Genomic DNA, 11842 nt, shown 5'->3' on the forward strand with positions numbered 1-11842 from the left:
CTCCTTGATCCATTTTGAGTTAACTTTTGTGCATGGCGAGAGAAAGGGATTCAGTTTCATTTTGTTGCATATGGATTTCCAGTTTTCCCAACACCATTTGTTGAAGATGCTATCCTTCCTCCATTGCATAAACTTAGGGTCTGAGGGAATGGCAAACTGGAAGAGTGTGGCCAGAAGTTCATGAAAACAGGGCTCCCGGGAGCAGCAGACCTGGCGTGTAGCCAGTATTGTGGTGAGAGGGGCCTGGCTAGAGGAAAAGTGGGAAGTGACTAGACACAAGAGTAGGCCCTAGACACTCAGGATTGGAGACTCACCCAGTAGGGAGGAGCTGCTGCACAGTGATTGGTTCCCACGTATTGACAGGAGAAACTTGACCTGGTGGGCACAGCGCCACCTACTGGAAGAAAAGTTAATCAAACTCTAAGACTGCATTTATTATTTTTTTTTTCTTTTTCTTTTTTTCTTTTCTCTTTTTTTTATTTGGGTTTTTCTTTCATTTTCATTTTTCTTTCTTGTTGTTTTATTAATTTTTTTACAAAATATTTTTTTATTTTTTTCTTCTAATTTTAATTTTAATTTTTTTAATTATTATTATTATTTTTTTTAAATTTTTTTCTTTTTTTAGTTCCTATTTTTTTCTTCTTTAGTCTTTTCATTTTTCTTATCCCCCCTTCCTTGAATTCTACCTGCCTACTCTCATTCTCTTTAGTGACTTCTTCCCTTCCCTTCTAATACCTTTCCTCCCAAGCATCAAATTAATTTATAGGAGTAAACAGTAACTCAGCAGTCAAACAAAACAAGAAGTAACATGAGCAGCTTCAAAAAACAAGGAAGAAAAGGAGTACAAACAATGCAGGACAGCCTAAATATTCAGGAGGACCTAGAGTCATCAGAAAAATGGTCATATAATGAACTGAAGGAATACCTTAGACAGATGGAATGGAACCTTAAAGAGGATACGAGACAGCAACTTCAAGCAGCGAAAGAACACATTGAGAATGAATTACATAAACAGATAAAAGAAGAAGTTAAGCATCTTTATCAGGAGATAGAGATTATAAAAAATAATCAAACAATAATTCTAGAAATGAAGGAAACGATAAACCAAATTAAAAACTCAATTGAGAGTATCACTAACAGAGTGGAGCAAGTAGAAGCCAGAACGTCAGATAATGAAGACAAAATATATCATTCATTTACTCTTAACAGAAACCAAGGCACAGAAAAATCAAACTGTATCTGTGTCCATTCTCTTTCTCTCCTTTGGTGATTTCAGCTTGTCTTATGGTCCTAAGGACCATTCATGTATGTATGCTGATCACTCTCACCAGTATTTTCAGCTAAGACCCCATTTCTTTTCTTTTTTTTAATATACTTTTTAGTTGTAGGTGCACATAATGCCTTTATTTTATTTACTTATTTTTTTAAAATGTGACGCTGAGGATTGAACCCAGTGCCTCACATGTGCTAGGCAAGAGCTCTAGAGTTGAGCTGTAACCCTAGTCCTAAGACCCGATTTCTGCTTGTCCCCCAACACACACATACACAGCTTTCCCTTAATCTTAGGAACACCCCTAAGAATCCCATGTTCTCCACTGTCTTATGGTCTAAAATTTCAAAATCTCAAACAAAATGAAAGTCATCTGATAGACCAGTTAAATGTGTTCTTTTTCAAATCACCTCTTTAGAACGCTAACACTTTAACATGTTGGTACTTCGTTTCAAAAGTGTAAATTAACACAATCTTCACCTCTTTCCTTTCTATTCCAATAAAAGCAGAATGGGTGGAAGATGGAAAATTCCTACCTTTGCTTTCCACATTAACCTTAGCTTGAAGATCTCAACATGTCAGCCATGCTGAATAGTTTCGCCCCCGGTGTCAAAGTCAATTTTGTGGAGCTTATCTGGCTGGAAAAGGTACCCAGCTTGCATCTGGTTGTACACTTCTAGATGACTTTAGAAAGTCTTCTTAGGAAGGGAATAGCATATCTAATATGTAAATGTTGATGTAAATACGGTATACTCAGTATGGACTAAGAAACCCAGGAAGAGTTCAGAAATCAATACCTGAGCCCTGGACAGAAAGGTCTATGAAATCTGAAAGTCAAAAGCAAATCGGTTAGCAAGAGGCGAGGGAGAACCAACTCAAAGCTTCTCAAAGAAAGATATGGCTGAGGGATCATTTCTGGGGCTGGACACACAACAGCAGTGAGGTAGATTGAGACTATTAACTTTCAGGCTTTGAGCAGGAAACAGCTGCCCTTTTACAGAAGGAGTATTACTGCCTGCAGCCAGTAGGGCAGAAGCCAGAGAAGAGCTGATAGTTCCAGTCTGGGGAGCTGAGGATGGGTGGGCCAGGACAAGATTCCCAGAACTAGACAGGAAGTGGGCATTCAGCACTCAAAGAGTGAACTGAAATCACTGCTTAAGTCCATTTGTAACAGGAAGATGGACGGTTTATTTCCAAACCTCTAAGGTGCATGTGAATAAGAGAAAGAAAACAATGTTCCCAAAGGTATAAATGATTGCTACATAAAAATGTGTCTGTGGTTTGGACAGTGAAGTAGAGACCAGAGTTCTCCAGTTGAACTTTATGACTGTATATCTCCTCGGAGACAATGGCAGGCTTACCTCCCTGGAGAGTCTCACGTTTACTATTGAGGAAGATATAAAATGCACACACACAGAAGGAAAGAATTTCACATAACCCATAAATCTGTGCTTTTTAGGTCAAAAATATATTTCAGTTTTTCATAGTTACCCACACTTAAAAAAAACCTTATTTTTTCCTTGACTTTTTTTCCCTTCCGGAAGGTGGACTAAACCCAAAGCCCTGTGCACGTGCTGGGCGAGCACTCTGCCGCAGAGCTAAATCCCCAGCCCCACTGAGTGCTATTTTTAACCCTGCACTATGAGATTACATATTGGCCAGTGGGCCGAATTTGACCCGAAGAGAAATTTTGTTTGTTCATGGTGTTTTTAATGAGTGGGGAGGGTCATGAATTACCAGGTTTCCTGCAGATTTCATCACTGTCTGTTTTCCCATACCATACATCTATCCATACACTGAGTTAATCTCTGTCCCCTGCTCTCTGATTTTGTGGCACTTCAATTAACCAGTGGCTTCTGCTTAGAGACCATGGAGGAGAATCTATATTACTTACTAAGGCAAACTGTACTACCCTGTGTTTAATGGAGTGAGGCCATACTTATTTGGCTTTAAACACTCACCATAAAGCTAATAATTACTAAAACATCCATCACATCACCACTTAAGAACAGAAATCATGTACCTTTCCCCAGGTCAGGACAGCAGAGCATTGAAGGGGAACGCCCATTAGTTTGTGTGGATGCCAGGTCACAGAGATGGCCCTAGGTGACAAAACAGCTCCAGTTAGCTCTCACAGTCTAACCCAAGAGAACAAAACCAAATAGTTTCCTCTGCTTTCCAGAGCAGTGCCCTAGGTCTTAACCTTTCAGATCGGTGGAGTTTACAGGAATGCTTTGGAGTTTACAGGATCAGCAATCTCCCTCCCCAAGCTGCCCAAAATAAATCCTAGGGACATGCACTCTTACATAAATCATATTTCTTTAAAATAATACAGATCAATTTTTCATTATTAAGCTTATTTCAAAAATTGCTTTTTAAGACTTAATTGCTATACCAGATAATTATAAATTTAACTATAATTACCCAGGTTATAAGAACAATGCACTTTAAATTTTCCTTCTAGGAATCCTCATTGTCTTTTCATGATTCATTAATGTTTTAGGTTCTTAATTAATTCAAGCAGACAGATATCTTTAAAATTTCCAAAGATAGATTTTTAACAAGTTGGCATCAAATTTGTCTATACTACAGAAAAATTAAACTCTCCAATTCATTATATAACTTTAAGATTGTCCAACTCCAATCAAGGCCAAATAAATTTTTTGTGGGGGCCAAAAGTTATCAGACTAAATTAGTAGCATCAAACTTTTGTTTTGGGTATTAATTAAGTATTGGGTATTAATTAAGAAATATATTGAACTAATGGACTAAAATTTCTTTTGAGTTTAAATCATTTGCCTATTTCTTCATGTTGAGATTCCAAATTTTTAGTTTAATATTGAGATTTAGACTTGTTAAAATCACTTTATAACATTTGTACCTCTTTCCATAATGTATAAAGTCCATTTTAAAATAATTTATGCAAATAATATTGTCCTTTCTCCTCGTATAAAATTTGGTCACAGAGTAATTTTTGTCTTTCCTGCAATGCTTATTAAGAATATTTAAACATTCTTGTCTGCTTCATTTTTTGAAGGGAAATTAAAGCCAGACCAAAGGGGGAGACTCACATCCACATGCATCCAGAGTTTGCGCTTCTCAGTATGCGGAGGGAGCCGGGCGAGGGCTCCCCTGGCTGTGGAACTAAGAGTTTGGCCCTGGATATCATCTCATGAAGTCCCCCAAAATGTCAATAATGTTACTTAACTGTTATATTTTTGGATGTCAGAAAGATAAATAGCTTTGACTAAGGTAGTAAATACCTAGTAATTTCACATTCTTAGATACATAAAGCACTGTAAGAAGAAGCTTAATCATTAGATAAATTAATATCCCTGCCTTTGAGGTTTCATTTATCATTCGTCTATGAATTTTCTCTAAGAAAATAACACTACAAAAAAATGACTTTTTTTTTGTACTGGGGTTTGAACCCAGGGTTGCTTTATCACTGTAGCCTTATTTATTTATTTATTTATTTATTTATTTATTTATTTATTTTTCACTAAGCTGCTAAGGGCGTCACTTAGTTGTTGAGGCTGGACTAAAACTCGTGTCTAAGCTTCCTGAGTCACAGAGATTTCAGGTGGATAGCCACCATGCCCATCTCCTGAATTTATTTATGTAAAAAATACATAAAGTTTTCTTTTATTAATTTAACAAAATTATATTCTTAGAGAACTATGGCGATGTTACTTATTTTTTCAAATTCACTTTTATATTGAATTTTCAATATTTAGTAGTTATTTTATATCTCTAGACAAGTACCACTTGTTTTCCACTAGTGAAAATAGGTAAAGAAAATACAGATACATTTGCATGTTAAGTAGGGAACTGTAAAACATTCTTTTAGTTGCAATATATTGTTCTTAACTCATGTGGAATCAAATACACATTGGTTGATCAGAAGTGAATAAATATATCAAGTCTATGATTTTGAAGAATAAATGACCTGCAAAATAAGAAAAAATAGCAGTGTTTAGTGTCGTGTATATAAACAGATATTAGGTAAATGGCTACTTTCTAAAAATCATGTTTTCTGAGCTACAGAATACTTAGTCAACTATTTTGTAAACTTAAATTCTGTGTTATTGACATATCAGAAGATTCTGGTTTTTATGTTTTTAAAATTTAATACTAAAATAAAGACCTCTTGATACTCAGGTAGAGAAATCAAGTTTCCAAATATGTGTGTGTGTTGGGGTGGGGGTGTAATATGAATTAAGCTGGCTTTACAGTTCTTCATAGCAAATATCCAAGAAAAACTGAAAGCCAGTATTTTTCTGCACCATCCAACTATCAGACTATAAGCCATCAAGTGATACACTGGAAACACTGGAACCAGTCCTACTGAAGTTCACACCAAGACAAGAATGCTCAGCAGCATCAAGACTCTACTTTTTCTCTGAAAAAAAAACATCTAATAGAGGAAATAAAAAGAAAGGTAGCAAGGACAGAAAGAAAAAAGAGAGGGAAGAAAGGAGAGAGAGAGGGAAAGAGAGGGAAAGAGAGGAAGGAAAGAAAGGAAGGAAGGAAAGGAAGGAAGGAAGGAAGGAAGGAAGGAAGGAAGGAAGGAAGGAAGGAAGGAAGGAAGTTGGTTGGTTGGTTAGAAAGAAACCTGGAATACAAAATAAAGTTATTTTGGAAATAACAGCAATGTTAAGCAAGTTGGGTGCTTAGAAAGGTAAGTATATAAACTTGTCAATGATGGTTTTGTAAATAAATAAAAGAAAAATTCTGTTTATGATAGTAGATTATCATATCATATTATGGTAGTAGTAGTATTATAAATTATCAAGAGGGCAATTCTCAGGAAATGTACAGGGAGAATACAAAGAAAATCAAACAACTTGAGATAAAGTATTGAATAATAAACTCATAAAATATATTCACAAGATATTTTCTATTCATATATTTTATATTTTAGAATTTTTTAATATATTGATTGCTTACCAGCCATTAAGCAATAGTAAACTACCAATAAAAAAGTACATAAAGCACATGAACAGGCTATTTGTAGTAATATGTATTTGACAGGTCCGTGCATTAGAATATGTACATTTTTTCAAGCAATAATGAAAGCTTATTTTTGTCTATCATTTTTTTCAAATGTATAAGTACTGACAATATATAGTTTTTACATCATAGAAAAGAGTATCAACTCAAAAATGTTTGAAAGGCAAATGGAAAATCTTCATCAAGTTGCAAATGCAAACATTCTCTGAACCAACAACCCATTTCCAGGAACACATGAAGAGATAGTCACACAAAATCAGATGTATTTATAAATACTTGTGAAATTATGTTTGCATTTACATAATGAAATACTCCAAAATAAATTTGGAGTATAATAGATTTGGAGAGAATAAATCTATATGAACTCATAAGATTTCTAAAATATATTATAATGCCAAAAAATAAAGCAAACTACAGAATATAACATAGAATCAAAATATAAATATTTTATATGTATAAAATTATCTCCTATAATACATGTGAAATGTGTAATATTGTTTATTTATAAAGAGTAGGATTCAAAACACATGGAACTGTATTTTTATTTTGTATTCTACTAATCCAGTTTTGATATTTCTATCTTCAAACACCATTATATGGATAATTCAATACACCTAATAAATATAAAATATAACATAGGAAACAGGTAAGTAGAAACCCCATGTGTATACAACTATGTTTAGCAAATAAATTTTAACAATAGGATAGATAACTTTGGTGCTTCTTTTTAATTATTTCCTGTTAAAATTTAAATAAATTTAATCAGAGAGGATATTTTTACTAAAATTCGGAAGAATAAGAAAATGAAATTTTACCTATGAAGCACAGCTGTAATAAAATTGTTAAGAATGTAAAGAGAGCCAGGTGCCATGGTGCACGCCCATAATCCCAGCGGCTCATGAGGCTGAGACAGGAGGATCTTGAGTGCAAAGCTAGCCGCAGCAACTGCAAGGCACTAAGCAACTCAGTGAGACCCTGTCTCTAAACCACAAAATAGGGCTGGGGATGTGGCTCAGTGGTCAAGCGCCCCTGAGTTCAATCCCCAGTACCCCCCCCAAAAAAAAAGGAATATAAAGAGAAACCTACCTTCCTCACATTTCACTTCAATTACGTTATCAATTCCAACACCAAGGATTGCTGCAGCTTTTTTTTTTTAACTGTATAATTGCTCTTGGGCAAAAATAGAAAAAGCATTAATTCTTCTTAAGTGATCATTTATACACTAGTGCATTTGGGAGGCGTATACACATAGCTTCGGATGCGTGGGTTCAGGTAGACATGTATACATGCACACTAACTATCTAGTTTATGTTAAGGTCCTCATCATGACATTGTTGAGATAAAGAAGGTCGGTGACACCTCTTCCTGGAAAGCACTGTCACAGAACACAAGTCGACCTGCAGTGGCAGCTCGCATGTTCTAGTTCTGTGTGCACTTGAAGTCATGTCATCTATAAATCGAGTGATGGTAACCTCCATCTAGATCCTTCATGTTCTCGAATTACCGAGTGCATGAAGAGTGAGTCCTGAAGAAATGTGTTGACTCTTCCTGTGTCTGTAATTCTTCATTCTACTTGGACTCTAACTTGGACTTACTGTCTTCCAGTGACCAGATTTCTCCTTGGATTATTCTTCCTTATGTAAATAATATCAGTAAGATTACAGCTGTAAAGGTAAACTTGGCCTGGGTTATTGTCAGTTGCCAGGAGATAACAGATAATATGAGAACAAATTCAAAAATTAAAAACCCTAAACATGTATTAATTCAATGGAGAATACACAGATTAAATAGGAATAGATTTTTTAAGTTTTCATGATGAAATTTCAGATTATGTGCACACTGCATTTTTTAAATTGTATGTCAAATGAAGAAAATCACATTTACAAACAAGCAAATTAAGTTATTAAGTTTTATAGTAAATTGCACTAAACACTGGATACAGTGTTCAGAAGTGCAGTCATGCCTTTGGTTTCTATCTCTGGATATTGCTTATAACCAGCTGCAAGTATTCCATAGGGGTTTGATATGCTCCCACCTATGGGAGAGAATATGGATGATTAATTTAACTTCAGCCATCAGAATTGTTCATCAAAACAACTTGAGATCTTTCTGCAACTCAAGTAGTATTAAATAACTGATGTTATATTTAAAATGTCACCTAATTCCATCTAGCATATGTAAACAATTTGTTAATTTTTTTTTCTTACCAGGTGAAAAAATTCCATCTGCTTTTATTACTCTTCAGCCAGTAATTTCATGCATTTCTTGGAGAAGAACCGTCTCCACAGTAAAAACTGGGGTTATTTCATATGTAAACCTATAACACATATTGAGAAATTCCACTGTGAATTTTATTTTATGGAAGAGAATAAATAAAAGCATGTGCAAGACAAGATTATGCATTTTTTTTGTTCTGCAGTAGATTGTGCAGGAAAGGGTTAAATTGCCCTCTGCAGATTAAGAGTATATTACTTCTACAGAAATATGTGTCACAGCTGCCATCACAGCCCTCTCCCTTCAGCACATACGATGCTCTAGGAAAAGAAAATACCCAGCTGTCAAGATCACGTACATACCTTCCCTAATGGGCAAGTTAGAAAGAGACCTAGAGCTATAGACAAGTTTTGAAGACTATGCAAACAGTACTAAAGCCTTTTCTAGAAATTGATAAATCCTCACTCTCTAAGATCATACTTGGGAAAAACACATCAAAAATGGAGTAAGAACTGGGCACGGTGGCACACGCCTATAATCCTAGCAACTTGGGAGGCTGAGGCAAGAGGATCTCGAATTCAAAGCCAGCCTCAGCAACTGTGAGGCACTAAGCAACTCATTGAGACCCTGTCTCTAAATAAAAGACAAAATAGGGCTGGGGGTATGGGTCAGTGGTAGAGTGCCCCTGAGTTCAATCCCTGGTACATCCCCCCAAATGGAGGAATAGTTATTATATTTAGTCTGTAAGGAAGAAGAAGAGGTGAAGCTAGTCAAGACATGTGAAAAAGATAATTCAGAGAGCATCATGATGAGCACTATACCCTGAGTCACACTGTGAGATCAGCGTCAGTTCCTCAGAAAGAAGCTGGGGTTCAAAAGACCATCCAGCTTTTCTTTATGCATCGGGGTGCAATAATCAATGGAATATTTGTAATGTGTTCTGAAATCGAAGTCTGCCTCACAATTCTCAAGACACAGAGTATCAAGTAATAGGAACAAGTCAAAAGATCTAATGTACAACATAAGAACTATAGTTTATTTATCTGCACTATACTCAGAATTTGAAGTGAATAGATAGTAATTATTCTTTCTATAGAGGAAAAAGGGGTAACTGTGAGATGAGAGATATGTCAATGAGTTCCACTATAGCAATCAATTCACTGTACATATGCATTTTATGACACTGTGTTGTATACCTTAAATATTTAGTGTCATTAAATATAATGAAATTTAATTGTTAAATAATATTTTATTTGTTCTTAAAGCATTCTAAAGGCCCCTTAAAGTATTACTGTGCATGATGACAGACACCAACTATATGTCCCTTCAGATGTTCCCAGTTTGCTTTCTTGAAGACATTGATGTCCTTGGGATGTTATTCAGGCCCTACCACCACTGGTCACATAGCCATGACCCAACATAGAATCACCTCTCCTCCACTGGAGTCACAGGATCTCCCTCCCAAAGGCTACCCTTTCACCCCCAGGCATAACGAGTCAGGGAACCTGCTGGGAGTCCCACGAATGCCCAACCACTAGGTCTCGGGAAGTAAGTATTCCATAGTGACACCCTGGCAGACCTGACTGGGGATAAGTTCATTCCCTTTCCACTCTGCAGATGACTATGCTGGAAATAATCTTTAGGGGTGTCCGTGCATCCCAGGGCTTCAGGCACACAGTTGGGCTTACAGCAAGTGGAAAGCAGGTATGTAACGCCCTTCCTATGCCCTCTATTCTTTGCACTCTTCTCTGGGTCACTTCATTTCCCTTCCATCCTTCTCTGCAGGATGACAGACCCTCAAAACAGTAAGACATAAGCTCTTGCCTCTAGTTCTGCTCAGAGACCCAAACTAAAAATAATAATAATAATAATAATAATTACTATTAAAATTAGGATTTTAGTTCTAAGAGGAACAAAGTGTGAAACAAGCCTTACACACTTCTACTTCAACAAGGCTGGGTTCTGCGAGAATGTGTGGTGCCAATTTCAATTTCTACTTGTGCTATCTTCTCCATCGGGTCTCAAATCCATGGCGTAGGAATTGTCTTCAGATCACAGAGACCACTGACTAACCTTCACTGTAGAGTGATAGGCTTAGGAATTGAATTCGATTCTCTTTAATTCTATTTTTGTATGCTTTCCTACCATCTGAGATGACAATAAAAGTGATTCACTAAAGAATGAAGAAATTTTGAAGGCAGACTGTCAGCTCATATGTTCTTTCTCTTTGCAACTCTCCCCTCTTCTTTCCACTGGTTCCCTGTTTAAACTAGAGAATATATATATTTTCTTCACATAGACCAATTGCCTTATAACAGCAGGATTCCAAATAATGGAATGTTATAAATTAATTTTACGTTATAATTGCACAACACATAGAAAACATCGTATTGTCTCAAAAGACACCATTTTTAAAGTAAAGCATTGCTCTATGCAGATTTAAATAAAGGACTATCATCAAGCAATAAAAATTAAAGATAACAATAAACTGTGTAGGCCATTTTTATTTGCATTTAGTGTCTATAAAATGCTAATTACTACCATGAATTATGCATCATTAAAATCTCAATGAAAACTAAACAGTTAAAATAAACTTTAGTTTTTCTCTGAGAGGAACAGTCTCTCCTCATAAATGTTTAGTTCTTGGTTTTAAAGTTTAAATTTCCACCAGCTATATCCTTTGATTGCTAGTTAAATTATATTACATCTTATACAAACTGTTCTTTTCAATTTTGCATCCAATCATTTCCCTTTCCCCTTTAACCCTGAAAAATTATTGCCCTAAAATTAACTTTACTTCAAAACAGTGCAGCAATAGATCTACCTAATTTTCTTATGGTCAGAAATTTTCATTGTGGCAAAGGTTAATATTTTAAAAGAAACTCATAGGAGTTGAATTGAACTTTTTTCTGAAAGTTTACTTTTTCACATGAACTTCTCTAAGACTGAGCTTTGTGTGTATGTGTGTGTGTGTGTGTGTGTGTGTGTGTGTGTGTGTGTGTGTGTGTTAGACCGCTTTGTGCTGTGGGCTGCTTGGGGTAGTGTTGAAATGATTCCAATTTAGCATCTGACTCCCTGTGTGCACACCAGTGAGTCAGGCTCATTCCCTTACAGGAAATTTAGCTCCTAGAAGTTTCCAGAGGAAGAATGAAGAGAACTGGGTAAACCTTGATGTCACAGGGGAACATGTAGGAGCCTCTTTGCATTTCTCCCAGGACATCAGCCATGTGGTTTGATACAGCAAGCATACTATCCAGCAAAATGTAACTTCTACAACCTACACTGTCTGCTTGTATGTGTCTCTATTCCCCATGAATCCAATCATATCTAGCCCACTAGAGAGCT

Source organism: Spermophilus citellus, assembly GCF_964194105.1.
Source record: "Spermophilus citellus genome assembly, contig: SCAFFOLD_301, whole genome shotgun sequence".
Taxonomy (NCBI): domain Eukaryota; kingdom Metazoa; phylum Chordata; class Mammalia; order Rodentia; family Sciuridae; genus Spermophilus; species Spermophilus citellus.